Source organism: Larus michahellis, chromosome 8, assembly GCF_964199755.1.
Source record: "Larus michahellis chromosome 8, bLarMic1.1, whole genome shotgun sequence".
Taxonomy (NCBI): Eukaryota; Metazoa; Chordata; class Aves; order Charadriiformes; family Laridae; genus Larus; species Larus michahellis.
The window spans coordinates 37,802,739-37,818,932 of NC_133903.1; the positions used below are offsets into that span (position 1 = coordinate 37,802,739).

General features: G+C 41.8%; 1 protein-coding gene across 8 annotated transcripts in view; it reads right to left on the reverse strand.

The window, feature by feature from the left end:
- The window catches only part of TLCD4 (TLC domain containing 4), a 43,907-nt gene extending 27,717 nt beyond the window's left edge, over positions 1-16,190 (reverse strand). The window contains exons 1-3 of one of the 8 annotated variants that reach the window (XM_074596949.1): positions 16,061-16,178; positions 9,559-9,637; positions 6,261-9,365 (exon numbers count right to left, since the gene is read on the reverse strand). The gene's annotated coding sequence lies outside the window, so the exon portion shown is untranslated. Of the gene's footprint in view, positions 1-1,005; positions 6,204-6,260; positions 11,211-16,060 lie in introns of those variants that run through there. The other 7 variants (XM_074596950.1, XM_074596948.1, XM_074596953.1 and 4 more) reach the window with 7 other exon arrangements.
- Positions 16,191-16,194: the final 4 nt, after the last annotated feature.

Here is a 16,194-nt window from a genome sequence, read left to right on the forward strand (position 1 = left end):
TTTCCAATCATACTCAGCAAGAGTTGAAAATATGCTCTTTTCATCTGCTATTAACATGCTGTGGTTTTCCTGCAATTCTGTTTCTACTTGGAATTTAGAAGAAAAAACCCAACAATATTAAGACTCAACATTCATTCAGCCCCAATACGAAACCATTATGAACTTCTGACAGAAAAAAAGACAGCACTTAGCTGGAAGAGGATAAAAGAGCAGAAGAGTTACCAAGCACTGTACCATCAATGGCATTTAGCATTTATGTTCTCCTCATTTCACTGTTTCCACATCAATATTTCACATCATAAAAATAAGAAATGCAACCATATAGCCACGAGATGTAGTAAGAAGGTACAGCAGCCCTTACTTTCTTCAAGGCTAGATTTCAAGATGAGCTGGATTAATTTTCAAACAAGATTACAGCCTAAAGCTGCTAGTGACACCAGGACATCCCATTCAGCCCTGCGCTCTCCTGATCTGTTTGAAAGCTGAACACCACGGTTGTAAAACTCGCCCCGCTGATGTGCAGACAGCAACGTGTAACCACGCCGCCTGTTTGCACATTTTATAATAAGCCTAGTAATAAAACATCTGCAGTGCCTGAGTTTTGCTGTGCTGGTGGTTCCGAATGGTGCTTTCTATCGATGCAGTTAGATGACATGCACCGCGTTTGACATCTTACTTAGCTCAGTAAGCAGCATTAAGGAGACACACAACAAAATTCAAGCCACTTAAGCCATTCCCTTCTCTAGGCAAGGCTGTTCGCACCCCAAACTCCGCTTCGCTCCCTGCTCTTCGAGCACCAAAGCGGCCGGCAGACGAGGCAGGCTTTTTATGGAGACAGGGCAAACAGGGCGAGCTGTTTACACCGTGGATCTCCTCAAACCTGCAAGAAGTTCGCAGTCGGAGCGCAACAGGGAGAGGAACCCCCAGTCTCCCCCGCAGAGCCGGCGCTGGGACCCGAGCAGGCGAACTCCTTGAAGCGGCCGCTGCTCCCGAGCCGGGCATTACCTCGCTCTCCCCGTCAGCCGAGGCGACCGCCGTTCCCACCGCGGCGGCGGCAGCAGCCCCGGACGGCTGGCGGGCGGGCTGGCAGGCGGGCAGGCGCCGCGCTGGCTGCGGCTACCGGTGCGGCGGGAGGCGGGGGACGGAACCGCCGTACTTTGCGCTGTCAGAGCGGCCAGCGCCGCCGGCTGCGGCCCGCGGCCCCCGGGGGCGGCGCCGAGCGGGGGCCAGGCCGTCGCTGAGGGAAGGAGGGAGGGAAGGAGGGAGGGAAGGGGCCGCTCGGCGCAGCCCCGCGGGGGGCGGCGGGAAGGGGCTGCGCTGCACCGCGCCCGCCCCTCAGCGCCCCGGCGCACTCCCGGCCCCTTCTCCCTCCCCGCCCGCCGCACCTGGGAGCCGGGCTACCATGGCCGCGCCGCCGCCATGCCTCCCTGCGGCGGCGGGGACGGGACAGCCTTTCCCGGGCGCAGGATGCTCGGCCGGTGGCGGCGGGGGCTCCGGCGGCGGCGATCGGGTTACGGCGGGCGTAGCCTTAAAGGGGCCGAGCTGCCGCCGCCGCCACCTGCCGCCGGGCCCGGCTCGCCGCCTCTGGGGGGCGGGCGGCCAAGCGCCCGTCGCCGGGAAGGGCTCGTGTGTTCCCTGTTAGGTACAGCATCGCGCCTTCAGCACGTCACCGCGGTGGCTTTCATCTGTACAGCTCCCCTCCCCCCCCCCCCGTCTAAAATATATCGGGGGGAAAATGCTGACGTGACACCTCGCGCCCTGGGAATCCATTTATGCGCTCCCTGACGGCAACGGGAAGCACAGGATCACGTACGGAGAACAGGTATTGCTGATACTTGCCATTTTTGAAATGAAACGCTGTGGGTCTCCTCAAAGTATGTTTTCATTTGACATTTTTGAGCTGTCGTATAGTATTGGAAAATCAAAGAAAAGCAAAGTCACGTTGACAAAATTAAATATTATGATGATGAATGGACTTTTAATGGTTTTTTAAATTTTTTTTTTACCAACTAGAAAGCGTAATGGTCAGGACTCTATTCCTCTTGGCATGCTTCTACTATCATACGCATCCTCAACCGCCTCAATTTTCCACTTCCAGTAAGGATTCCTGATCTTTCAGATCAATAATTTGAAAGTTCTCCTCTCTCAAACAACATAACGTTGAAAGTCTTCATATATATCTCGCACCAGATCAAGCGGAGGCTGACAAAGAAATCATCTACCCAACTGCACACGCTAATCTCTCTTGCAAGATGTCTCCCACGGCAGGAATGCTGTGGCTTAAGCCTGAACAGAAACTGAAGTTGGCTTCCTTTAACATGCCGATCTGCGAAATGCAGAAACTGGGGTACTGATTAATGGGGCATTGAGCCATCCCTGCAGCAGGACTGGTAACCTGTGGGAGGTGGGCAGGGCACACCGCCAGCATCTCTAACTGTTCCAAACCATCTCAGCTTAATCCATTGCTGAACATAAATCAACTGCCAGATAACTGTTTGTGTAAACATCAGAACTACTGAAGTTTGACTTCCTATGGACTTGCGTCTTATGGTCGACCAGCTTTTAAACTCATTTTTGTTAAGAAAATTCCGTGGGGTGTTCTCAGCTGAGTGAAGGAGATCCCATTCCTGCTTCCAATCTTCTTCCATTCCAGAACACACAGATTGACAAATAAAGACAGCAATATCATATCAACACAATTTCTCACTGAAATTGGGATAAAACCCTCATCCTTCACTCTCATGTCATATCATTTTATTCCTCTTATAAAGGAAGATTTCAACCTATTTTCTATTATGTCTATAGTTTTTAGCGAAATAAACCAGCCACTAAAACCTAAGAACTGCATGGTGCGATCATAAACCACTTTCAAGATGACATAAACTAGAAAAGTTCTAAGATTTTTTTCTGCAATAATTCACCTTCCAAAGAACAGTACTCAGTTTTTGCTTAAGCCCCTATCACCGTTTTTGAAGTTTCTTTATACATACTCCTCATCCTCTTAAGTTGTAAAAGCTATGACAACAGTCTTCTGTATGGACAAGCAGTGGACCTCTGGGGTGACAGATGATCTGCAGTGGCAGTGAAGGCAGGAATGGTTGTCCTCAGCCCTGCGGGTGCAGGCAAGGACTCCTTCCACTCACGGCTGAGAACCAAAGGCTCCGAATAACAAGCTCTGGCAGATTTAGCTGCCGTGTTTTAAGGTGTTATTTCTCCCAACTGTCTGAGGTCACGATCATTCTAGTAAAGCACAACAATCAAAGTAGGCAGTTTTTTAATATGCCAGCTTGTGACCTGGAGTCTCCACCGTAAGAGTGTGGTAATACCTAGCAGCAGGGTAAAACAGACAGTTGAGAGTGGTAATGTCTTAAACAGAACAGATAACTCTGCCAGAGACAGACCGCCTATCAGAGCTCTGAGCCTCAAAATAACCTACCACCATTACGCGGTTAGGTTAGGAAGCACCACAGGTTAGGAAGCACCTACAAAAAGACAAACCAGACTCTCCCCAAACCTCTGTATCAGGCCTGTGTAGCACACAGCCTACCAAACAATTCCTTCGGCCCGGTGCGCTGCGTGGGTGAAAGAAACTAGTTTGACCTGCCTCACTGCTCTGTCCTTGGCCCGCGATCAGCACATTGTCAAGCACGCAGCAGATCATGACCAGAGGCAATGCCATCTTTCAACAGCCCAACAACACGTGCTGGGTTGAGCGCTGCTGACTGTAATGCTGAGAATGGTGATGCACTGAGGATTCCTGGCTGGCAACTGCTCTCCATGTGAGCACGCAGCAGAATATCTCTCAGCTTTTTGATAATGAGAATTTGCAGACAAAAGAGAACTGGCTATGAAGCGTTGCAGTAGAAGGGCGGCCTGTAGACATGGTTAGATATGGTTGCCTTAGATTGGTTGTCTGTCCTCTTTTCCAACCAGAAATGTTCTCCAGGAAGATTTTGAGAACTACCTGTGTATCTGGGATTGTTGGTATCTAACAATCTCATCAGGTTGGGTGTTACCGCGTATGTGCAGCAGCCTCACCTTGGATGTCCCATGTCCAGTGATCCCAAAGACATCCTCACAGCAAACACACTACGCCTGTATTGCATGTGCAAAGCAATTCCAACACAACCAAGAGAGTACTCTACCATTCCTACAAAGTGTTGCAAGAACTTACAACACAATTACTTTAAGCACTTCCAGTAAGACCTAAAAGTACGAGGCTTACTGTGCTTGCATGATGCAACTTGTGCACCTGTTTCTGCATCAGAAGTAACAGTAGCGAAAGGGTGGGATGAACAGCCATCAGAGTAGTATCATAGCCAACTCAATGCTATACAGTGACCAGTTTGGCTTGCACAACTAATAGACCTCTTCCTCACTCCCTTGTGATGTGCAGCCACCATCTTCCAGCAGCTGCAAACCAAAGTTGCCACCCCTAAATGGCAACTGCCAAGAAGTTCCCCAGTAACAAATGCAACTTATGAAGCCAAGCTTCAGCAAGGAAGGGAAGTACGGGCAACGGGCTTGCTAAGGTGAGGTGTAGAACAGAGATTCAGGAACGCAGGGCAAAAAATAAAATTCTATTCCATGTCAACAGAGGGCACACATGCTGAAAGACCATAGGGAAGGTAGGGAGGACATGGAGGTATCACAGTAGCACACGCGCATAACAGCATAATTCTGTTGGCTTCAGCTGAATCATCTTATTTACACTATGTAAGAGAAAAATTGGGCTTTGCCTTTCATCTATACTTTAATTCTTAGTTATATTGATGATTTTCAGCTTCATGCTAATTAGGCCCAGGGATTCCATAAATGAGGAACAAATTCTGCTGAAATGGAGGGGGTCTGCTAAGACAGAGTGGTAAAGAGAAGGCAGCCCAACAGAAGTAAGCCAAAGTCTGCAGTAATCCATCCTCAGTCAAGCTGTACACACCTGTTCCATACCCTTCTCCTTCTGTAATTGACTTTCAGGGTGGCACTTCAGGTATGGTAAAAATTTGTTGTCGGATGACCGCTTGTGACTCTCACTAAAATGTGTCAGAGGGATGTGACCATGAATAGAAAACTCCAAGGTACTATTTCCTAATTATGCCTGTAATTTCAGAACCGTGCTTTCTCAGAGCTGAGCCTACCTCTGCCAAGAATGAAGCCTTTATCATGGTTGCTGTACTGAAAAGTGAGGCATATGTGAGAAAGGAAAATACTTCTAGAGCATTTGGAAATTACTTCAGTTGTGGTTTTGAACTTACACAGGACAGAACTAATCTTTCTGTCTGAATTTACCAATTGTAGTAAGAATAGAGTCTTAATTAATGTTTAAAGCCTGATCAGTTTATGAAAGAAATTATATAACATGGTGTTGCAGCAGCAGCGCATTGAACTCAGTGACCTAAAAATGCTTAAATTTATTTCCATCTTAGGAAGTTCCTAGGTCTACCTTACAGCACAGGAGATATTCCCAGAAAATCAATTATACATGTAAGCAAAAATATCATGGACATGAAAGAATGTATGAAAGAGCAAGCACAATTCTCCTTTCACAACTCTGTGAATCGAGTAACTCCACTGAAGCCAACGACTTACACTGGTGTGAGTGAGAAAAGAACCAGCTCCATTGTCTGAAAATTGCTCAGGCCACCCATGGAGTCCAATCGCAGTAACTGTAGGCAGCTAATATTGCAGCGTTTAATTCAGAAAGCCCAAGACTGAAAAGAGGGGACTGAAAAGAAAGGATCTGAATTTGCTTTTAGACAAAAAAGCTGAAAAATATCAGGAAAACTGTGAATGGAAAAGTAAAAAAAAAAAAATAAAAATTCCATTTATAAAAAATCCTCCCTTCCTGAAAAGAATTTGCATAGAAAAAACAGAGTGACTCTGTTTTGTTTTGTTTTGTTTTTTAAACACCCTGCATGTACCCAGTTAACAGTTGCTGAGTTGTATGCTTCCCTGAAGGAAAAGCGTTATCTTCATTTTCCAAAGAGCAGACACGTTTTGTGTGTTGATGCACACTGTGTGATATCTACGTAGATTGAGTGCTACAGAATGCGAGTCTTACCTTTCCAGCATAGGTCACTGTAACATATCGTGTCACATTTTTAGGTAGCAGTGTACTAAACAGTATCTTAATTTTCCCCTGCCTCGGTTTACTTCCTTTAAACACACCCTCACTTTTTCACCTTAGATCGGTTAGTTTAGCTTCCCTAGCTCCTGTCGCCTCCCCATCTGAAATAGCATTTCTGCCAGTACGCATTACTTACTCTCAGGAATGGAACAGAGGCTGGTTTCTGGAAAGCTGTCTGGCCACTAACCTCTTCCTCTAGCTCAGCCGCCCTTCTTCAGTTTTATTCCAGTTTTTCTGTGTTCTCCACTTATCTCTGATCACACGCTGTCTCTTTCATCTAGTTACACCTCACCTGCAGCATCACCCTCTCTGTTGGTATTATTGTCCTGATTATAACCGTCCAGAAGCTATTGAGGACCTGTAAAACAGCACATTGTGAGTTTATTACGCTGCACTACAAACTGCTACACCAATGCACCATGTCAGCGTTATCACAAAACATCAAACCACATTAAGAGAGATGTGCTGAATATCATCCACCAAACTCGCAGGAATGCCATCTCTTCTTATCTTTTCCAGGTCATTCTGTCTCCATTTTTTCCCCTCTCCCACTTCATCCTCTATTTTCTTGCCACCTTTTCCTTTCCTGTCACATTTTTTTCTTCCTCCCCACAGTCACCCTCCCCTGGCTTCTTTCACTGTCCACCTCGCATCCCTCCACGCATTTTCTTTCCTTGCATGTGCCTGCACAAAGGACCAAAACAGAGGCAGTACTGCAGCTTTGCAAAATGTGGGTTGCTCTTTAGCAAACAAAGCTGCATCTGGGTGCATCCCTGGGATCAGCAAGCTGAGGGTCCAGAAAGCATTTCATTCCCAAAGGCTTAAACCAGAGAGCTCCAAGATTAATGTGACTTCTCGGTTCCCTAATCTCTGAGCTGGAGCACACCAGAAACAGCAGGAGGAAGCTTGAAATAATACCAGACTCTTTTCTTCACATGCACATGCTTCCGTTTGCCTTGTGCGAGCAGAGGCTCTTAGCAACAAGAGAACTGTGGAATGGGGTAGTGACTAGAATTTGATGATGTCAGAATAGCAGAAAATGAAAGAAGATGTACTTTGTAATGGCATACAATTGAAAAGCCAGAAATTGGTGCCAAGCAGTGCTAAAACCAAAAAAATTATTTCCCAACAATTCAACACGCAAAGGGTCAGAAAGCAGCACTTTTTCTAATATCCAGACTGTTAATTAAAATCAGCATAATTCAAGTAGAGAACAAAAGAGTGCTCGCAGATACAATACGATGTATTTTGTTTTACATCATTTTCAGGATTTTCAGGAGCAGCACATCAGGTAAAAAGAGCGCACGCTTGGGAGAGTATCACTCATCTGTATGCTAAAGATAGCTTCTAAGCCTCGCTTAGATCAGGCGAAACTTTGGCACATGCCATAGCAGCTGCACACCATTTAACTGTGCCTCCTTCAGCACGCATCACAGTGCAGAAAGAATGGTTTATTAAGATATTTTAATGGCAGATACATTCACCTGAAAAGGTTAAGTAGTTTCTTCAGGCAATATAATTTCCTCTGAGTGCCTGTCAATTTTTAAGATTTTGCTAAAATTTGTCTATCATTTTTAGTGATTTTTTCCATCCTTTGTTGATCTGTGAAAGCCTTGAGGAAACAAGGAAGGAAAATATCTTAGCGGCACAAGGGAACAATGAAACCTGGTGCACACTCACATTATATATGTCTAAATGCTGTTGAAATCCATCAAAAAAAAAAAAAAGACTGAATAAGGAAACAAAGAATTATTTTTCACATAGTTCTCAAAGTACGCAATTATACTTGTAATAATTATATATTTTTCAGAGAACAACACGATTTTTAAATTGATCTCTCTTAAATATCACGTCTTCTTAATTTCATATTTTGGGATAGATATTGAAGTGGTGTAATATATTGTTTCAAAAGGAAATATATTTTATGTCCTAATTTTGTCAGTTTAGGAGCCCCAGAATGTACTATTCATTTTTATTTTACCGCTAATTTAATTTACCGCTAAGATCTTTTAGCAAAGACCCTGCTTCTAGCAGTACTACTTGTTGACATTGTAATTATTTGCAAATTTTGTATTGGCACTATTTGCTTCTTACCTAGAGTTTAATTCTTAGTTTCCATTGATATCAGCAGGCCTAGTGATCTTCCCCCCTTTCTAAAGCCTCGACCTGCGTGTTATTTCATACAGGCAGATTTCTCTGCCTCTGCAATTCTAGTCATCTGAAGAGGATCATGCTCTGTACTCTAACTTCTAGACCTAAGATCTAAGACAGCAGGCCCGCTAAGAAAGATATAAAAAGAGAAGAAACAGTACATTTAAATACATCAGCACTAAAACACAGAACTAAAGCTTGCCTTTCACATCAAGTGACGAATTTTTTTACGCTTCCACTTCCAATAACACTATTCAAACCATATACATTTTTGATGATGAGCAGCACTCACTCTGATTGACATACTCCAGTATTTACAAATATTAAAAAAAAATTAATATAAACCCCAAGGATAATTGAAAATAAAAATATAAAAGTAATCCTCATTTTATACGTGACATATATGAAAAAATGCTAAGATGGAAGAGTTTCACCATAAAAATGTATCATGCAAGCATTATAAACAGCTTTGAAAAGTTTCTTTGTGAATTGCACCAAATATATTGTGTAATTGAATAAATTGCACGAAAATTGCATTGTAATATACATGTAATATACTAATTACATGATCTTGGTTTGTTGGGTTTTTTTCCAGTGTTATGCATTTGCTCTTATTTTGTTGTACACATGCACATTTTGCTGTAGTAATTCTACTGGGACTGCTAAAGCCTCTAAAGAGCCAGCGTTTCAGCACCTGTTCATTTGATTTGCTGAATAACAGGTATTACACATCTGGAGTTCTGGCCATGTCCTCTTTTTCCATGTGGAAATTATGCCCTTGTGGAAACAGGAATGTCCCCACTGAAATTGGGAACATTCAGATTCGAGATACCTTGTGCAACAGTACCTGCGCATACGCAGACGGAGATGTTCTAGTCCAACGCTATGTTCTGCAGTGCACGACTCAGGTATGTTCGGGACGTCCTGCACTCCATGCATCCGCACTGAGCGTTAGACTGGGCATCTCTGACTCACTGCATGTGCCAGACGTACCATGCAGCAAGCCCATGATGTTCAGAATTCAGCAAATTTGATGCTCCTGTATATAGGCCAGCTGGTCATTGAACAAAGTGTTGTATGTCAGGTTATCCTAGGGAAAAATATATGAAGCCAGGTGCTGGAGCAGGTAATGCTTTGCACCTTGTGTAATTAATCTGTCTTTAAAAAAATACATATTTCAATAAATCTCCTTAAAACAGGGAACAGTCTTTTCAGCTGACTTTTGCATAGTGCGTGTCCCACAGAATTCCTGCATGTTGTAACAATAAAAAAAAAAAACAAACCTGTATGAGAACACAGTACTTCATCTCCCCCAGTCACCACAATTACAGGAATCAAGGCTTCTCCTGATCTGATTCTTAACTACAAAAATAAACAACAAAGTGAGAAGGTAACAAGTCCAGGGCAGTAACTCCAGCTTCACCTTGAACAAACTTTTTTTTTCTTTGTGTGTACAGTACTCTTTAAAGGTGACTGCAGCTTACCTTACAAACAGTATACCAATTAGATTTTTAATAAGAATAATAATAATAGAGACTAATACAAGCTCTTGGCTTGACTATTACTTTCTCAAAAATTGGTTGTATTTACAGTTGTACCAGTCCTCAAACACAAAGGTACAATCAAAAGCAACATGGTTTGTCTTCAAAGTTTTCTAAGAATAACATAAAATCACTTATAAGATCCCTATTTGGAAATTATTTCTATTATTTATTTGTCTTTGGTCAGCTTTAGTAAATCAGAAGCTGCCATGAAAACTCATGAGTATTTCTACATACATAACATTTTTTTCTTTTCAGTAATATGTTAATCATTAGTCAGCAAAATAATACCATAACTAAGCAATTGACTCATTATGACTGTTTAATGCACAACATCAGGAATCGACCAACTCTCTTGACACCTTAACAATGCATTACATTCATGATAACTAATGCAAATGGTGTATAATTTCCTAACTTTAATTTTATCTGTAATATAGGCAAGGACATTCTCTTCGTGTACTGTCAAGTACAGGGAGAACAGTGTTACACATCACCTGTGGCTGATAAAAAAAAAAATGTGAGGGGTGTATGGTTTTAAATTTTATGTTATCACATATTTAAAAACTGTTAAAACGTAGCACAGAAGGTGAGTTATATTGGCTATAGCTGGACTTTTAACTGCAATAGCTTTTTGTTAACATAGTTTGCTGTGCTCGATATTTTACATATTTTTAACTAAACAGACAGAAGCAATAGAAGGAATTTCAGATTTCAAAACATACAGAAATTAAAATGCTGAGATAACCCGGCCAGCCCTTGCAAACTCTACAAAGAATTCAATTTATCTCCATTGAGAGCTAGTGAAGTCATTACATTCAATTGACTTTAATAGGATTTGGACAAATCCCCAGACCTACAGCCATACCTGGCAGCATTCCCAAAACAACAATCAATAAATGACATACTTTTAAATACAACTGCATAAAGACAAGACACAAGGAAAACAGGAAGAAAATGAAAGACAGCGTAGAGCAAAACCAGAACACATCATCTCTCCTCTTTTAATACGACCAGTTCTTTCCAGCTCCGGCATGTCATTAATTCAATGCTAGACCTTTAGAAACCTAAACAGCTCAGAAAACCGTCCTCACTTTCAACTCAGGAACCTGCCTTTACAGTGGAGGGTATCAGTTCTGGCACATTTTGTACACTCATAAGGAGAGGATGGAGGGAAGCTTCTCAAGCCGAAGAATGCTGAGGGCTGGGGACTGAAATCTAGAAGACGACCTGTCATGGCAGCAGCAACTCCCAAGCTACCTGATTTTCAGTCTGTGAGGGGAAGAGGTATGCACTGATACAAGCTGATAGATGAGACCAGGCTATCTCCCTGCACAAGCAATGACCAGTTTTCTGACAGCAGGAATCCAGGGAAGGCTAAACGAATGTGCGTTTCTCCTCATCCTCCTTACAGATCCATGGAAAGCTCAGGAAAACCACAGTCAAAAAGCAGCAGTGAATATGTAGGGAACCCCTGAGTACCCTGCAAATTTCATTTCACATCATGAACAGATTTGAAGGTATATTTCCAGGAAGGTAATACCAGAGTCCAAATCTATTTTTAAGAGTGTTTTTAAAAAAGGACTTATTTTTACAGGCTGAGTGGCCAGAGGCACCCAGTGACCTCCAGGACACTCAGTACTTTTAAGATGTGAAACAGTAGTCTCTCTCTCCTGGCTTTTTTAATAGATGGAACATTAGTTTACATTATGTTACAGCGACTGCTCCCTAACCATGCTACCCAGTAATTAGTGCAAGTGGCAATATGTAATTTTGGCGCTGTCTACTACAAATGTCCTTGCTTCATAAAATCAGGCTCAGAACGCACCCAAACGGTTACCAAACCTCATGTCATCAAAGCCACACGCGCCGGCTCTCCAGCCACGCTGTCAGATGTAGGAGGTTAAAGAAACATCTGCTTGCAGTCTGGCTCCTGCCTGTCACAGAAAAACATTTTCCCTACAAATTGCTTCTTTGATTCTAAATTCATACACGGTGTTTAGACCCAGACCAATTTCTAAAAACAACCCCCTCCCCTGCTTCCAAAGATTATACACAGAGAACTTACCATGCCCAGAAAGAGGGAAATCTTTAAATGGTGGGAGGAAAGGATACCTTATTTATTGATGTGGTGTAAACTCACAACCACTCTGCTGCCTGTCACTGATGGCAGAATTAAGACACCACAGCACACCACTGGAAACTGAAGTGTAACAAATGGCAAACGTGAATAGGAGAAATAATTCCATTTTAATAGAGAATGAATCTCATTATTTGGGGGATTTGGTTCCAGCCTTTGGGCTGTTTACAACAAGCAGTGTTTTAAGTGTTTGCAAATGCTGTATCTTTGTATCTAAAGAAATAAGAGTCATCTTAAATATATATGAGAAGCGCTGTTATACCAGGAAGCACAGCACTAACTGTAATGTTAGCATAAATATTACAGATGTTATTGATTACAGATACAAATCAGGACTTCTAAGATTACATTCTTATAATTGTAATGACTCACAAGAAAGTAGAACTGCACTTAGCCCAAAGTAATTGAAAGTAACTGCTGCTAAAAGGGACAAATTTTGCCACAGACTAACTCCGATAACATCCTAATTCTGCCATCAAGTGATATCAGCCAGAAGCTTATATTTGTCTCAGCTGCCTGCTTCATCTTGTCCCCAGTTGATCTCCAATGGTCTAGTCCAAAGATTTAATTAGAAATCCCTTTCCTTCCCAACAGCAGAACTTTTTACAACACTTACGATGTTGGTACTGTTCTAGAGTATTCCAGATGCGACTTGCATTTCTATTAAAGAAGAATCATTAGAAACCCAGTCAGAATTCTTCAGGTTTTCTCTAATCAAAGAATGTAGTATCAACACTCTTTATGTTTCTAAAAACTGGAAGAACATAAAAAGAAATATTTGCTTTCTGCAGAAAATCAAGCTTACTTATACAGCATGTCTTGGTTTTCAAATCAGTTCTCTTATGGAATTATCATGCAGAAACTAAGAATATTTAGATACATTTAATACATGACTGAGATTTAACATGATAAATGGCTCCACGTTACAATTTTTCCAGTAGCAAAGCCTGACTAAGAGGTTCCTGCCCTTTTCCTCACCCAACTCCTCCTACCATTTTGCTAGTTTTTCCCTCAGTTGTGCTGATGCAACTGTTTGTGGAGTTGCACTCTAAGCCAAAACAAAGCAAATGACCTCATTTAAGAAAACAACAGTACAATCACTCTTGTTCATAGGCCTACTTTTAGAATTAATAATTAGAAGAAAAAAAAATTGTTCAAAATGCCAGTTAAGAAGTCATGAATGTAAAGTGCATTGCAGCTCCATGGAAAGATTCTCCAACAGTTGAAGTTAGATCACTTAAAAGTGGAATGACAGAAAGTGAATGACCATCAGATAGACAAAGCTGCCTACATTTCATTTCAGGGAAAAAAACCCCTTTTGTTTATATTCCAACTACAGCCTTTCCTATTGGAGACAACAGAAACGGAAACTACAAAGACAGTGAGCCTTCCTCAATTCAATTTAGTACTCCCCGGTGTAACTTTCAAAGGAGACGTGCACCAGATGTACTAATAAGCTTTCGCAGAGAATATTCACATATAAAAAAGATATCAGCAGTTTTTTCTTCGGAACATTGTCTCACAAGCAGTAAACGGAAAAAACACTATACCATGTTACAAAAACCTATTTTTTCCTATTCAAGAGTTTCATATTTTCTTTTGGACAACAGCGATCAACTGTTTAGAATGAGCGTGGTTTATTTCTCCTTCAATAAAGAAGTTCAAAGCTAACTTCCTGCATCAGTAGCACAGGTACCAGAGACAGCCCTTGTAATTACTGCACTTGCATCACTTTGTCAAATGGCTTTTCACAGCAAGTGCCCTGCTTCCTCCCCAACAGGTTACACGTTCACTTGCAGTAGTGTTAATTTTACAAACTGGAGAACAGTATCCAGCACTAGCCATTGCCTTCCTCGCAGAAGTCCTATACTTTACCTGCTTTACATTATTTAGCTAATGTGACCGTGATGTGCTACACTTTGGGAGAGTTACTGCTTTTTCGTATTAACTTTCATATACATGTCTGGTGCTCAGAAGAAGTATTCTCGAGGCACTTGAGAGACAGGACTCGATCACCAAGCATGCAGCGCAGCTGCACGAGTAGAGAGCAACCTGCACCCTCCATGACTCTTACAGTTCTTGGACTGAAGTCTCCCTGGTCTAGATCCTTGTCTGTATCAAGTGAGCAGGGAGTTGCCATGACGAGCAAACACAAGTGTCCTACTGAGAAAAGACATAATTACCAGTGTTATACTGCCAATGGGATCTTTGTGGGCTCTACTCAATTTTCACAAAGGACAAAAAAAATCTGGAAAACTTGACAGCAACTAGGTTGCAGATTGATGCTTCAATCTTTACATAGTTATTTTAACAGTGTCACCAAACTCTGACTCTTCCCTCAAGACTTGCAATCTGCTGTGGATACTACTTGAAAGCTATATTCCTTATTCAAGCAGAATTCCCAGTGAGTAAGAAGATTTCCAGGACTTGTTCTAGGAGCTTATGACGCAAACTTACTGGTTCGCTTTTTAGACTCCTTTAAAGTCAGGATCTTTGCTTTGCTTCCAAGGAACTGTCAGATCTTCAGTTTTCTAGTTGAAAGAACAGGTATTTCCCTCTGCCTCACTCTTATTTTTTCCTCTTGATTTTAAACAACCTGCCTAGCAAAAAAACACCCTTCCAACTTTACTGGTTTTAGGTCAGTTTTTCATGAATTTTACCAAATAGCCTGACAGAAGAATTCTATGTAAGAGGGGGAAGTATGTACGTGCAGAAGAAACAACATGAAAAGGAGAAAATAGTTGAAGTGTTTTACATCACTCTCTGCTGTTGAGATTCCAGGATTGTTTCTGTGAATAAAATGCCTGATAAAAAGCAGTTCTTTAACACTTTTTCTGGTAGGAAAAATAAGAGCAAAGGGAAGATATAAAAAGGCCTTGGAAAAAAAATCCTTAAATAAAACAATTGCTAGCTATGCCCCCTGTGGCAACCTGGGATACATTCTACATCAATGACAATATTTTCACTGAAGAAGGTACCAAAAGGGGAAAGATCACCACAGACAAAATTAGTATTTAAATTGACTGTAAAACTTACTGTATTATTTTAGCATACTAGTTTATTTTCTGAAAAAGGACTGTGGTGCTTTCTTCCTCTTTCTTCTGTAATGTAGAACTTGCATCTCTATTGTCCCTAATTATTAGTTTTATGTAGCTAACTAGGTGAAACGCAAATGAATTTTTGAAATTCATGCATCATCAACAGAACTATTCATTAAAACCTTATTGTTTCCATGTATCAACGATGATTAAGCAGCAAGATATTTTTTTGTGAGGTTACTCATTTGGGTGGAAGACCTTACCATGGTAACACTGTTTTTAATAGTCTCTGCTGAAAACAAGTGCAAAATTGTATGTTGCACTGATGTAAAGAAAAACATAATCTGTAGAACTGTGAAGGGCATATCAGAAAGATTCACTTTACTTCGGATCCTAAGATGGCAAAGGGTAGCTAGAAAGTGTATCTTTTACTTGTAAATTATTCAATAACCACTGGCATCCATGACTGGCACAAGTTTTTGTTAAAAATGAGAAAGAAACATTTAGCTTCCAGGGCTGGTAGGGATAGAAAAAGTCCAACTTGTTCACAATGAACAAGAGTGGAAAAAACAGCCAAACCATGGCAGACAGATGCAGAATTGCAATGTGTTTGAGGTGTAAGCGCACAGCTGTCCTGTTCCATGTGCTTGACAAGTCACCCCACAAAGCCATGCTGTCAAGCCACTCCAAAAAGTTCCAGAGTTCATTGATCCTGATCTGTAGGCCAAAGGGAGGGCCTTTCTCCCTGGCAGATAATTTAAGGACAACAATGAAGAAACGCACTCCTAATCATAAAATGTAGTATCTTACTCTTTCTAGCAAACGCACATCTCATCTGAGATTAGTCCAGTGGCTGAATCGTCACAATCTCCCCAACAAAGATCGGGTGCTGACAGAGATGAAAAGAGTGCTGATCTGTTGCTCCACACTTCTTTCTGAAATGAAAAGCTGAAGTGCTAAATGACTCACAAAAAAGGAACACAATAGGCAGTGAAATATTAATATTCTTCATTTTATGTGTTATTGTTGGCTATGTAAAATTATGGCTGCCTATCAGCACACATACCTGGATAAAGATTATGCCAGCACATGCTTGCAAATTCCTGCAGGAACCCGTGCGTGTCAGTGGGGCCACATGATTACTTCTTCGGTGTGCATTTCTCAATTTACCAATTAATTAGAGCAGTCGGCCCTCCTTTC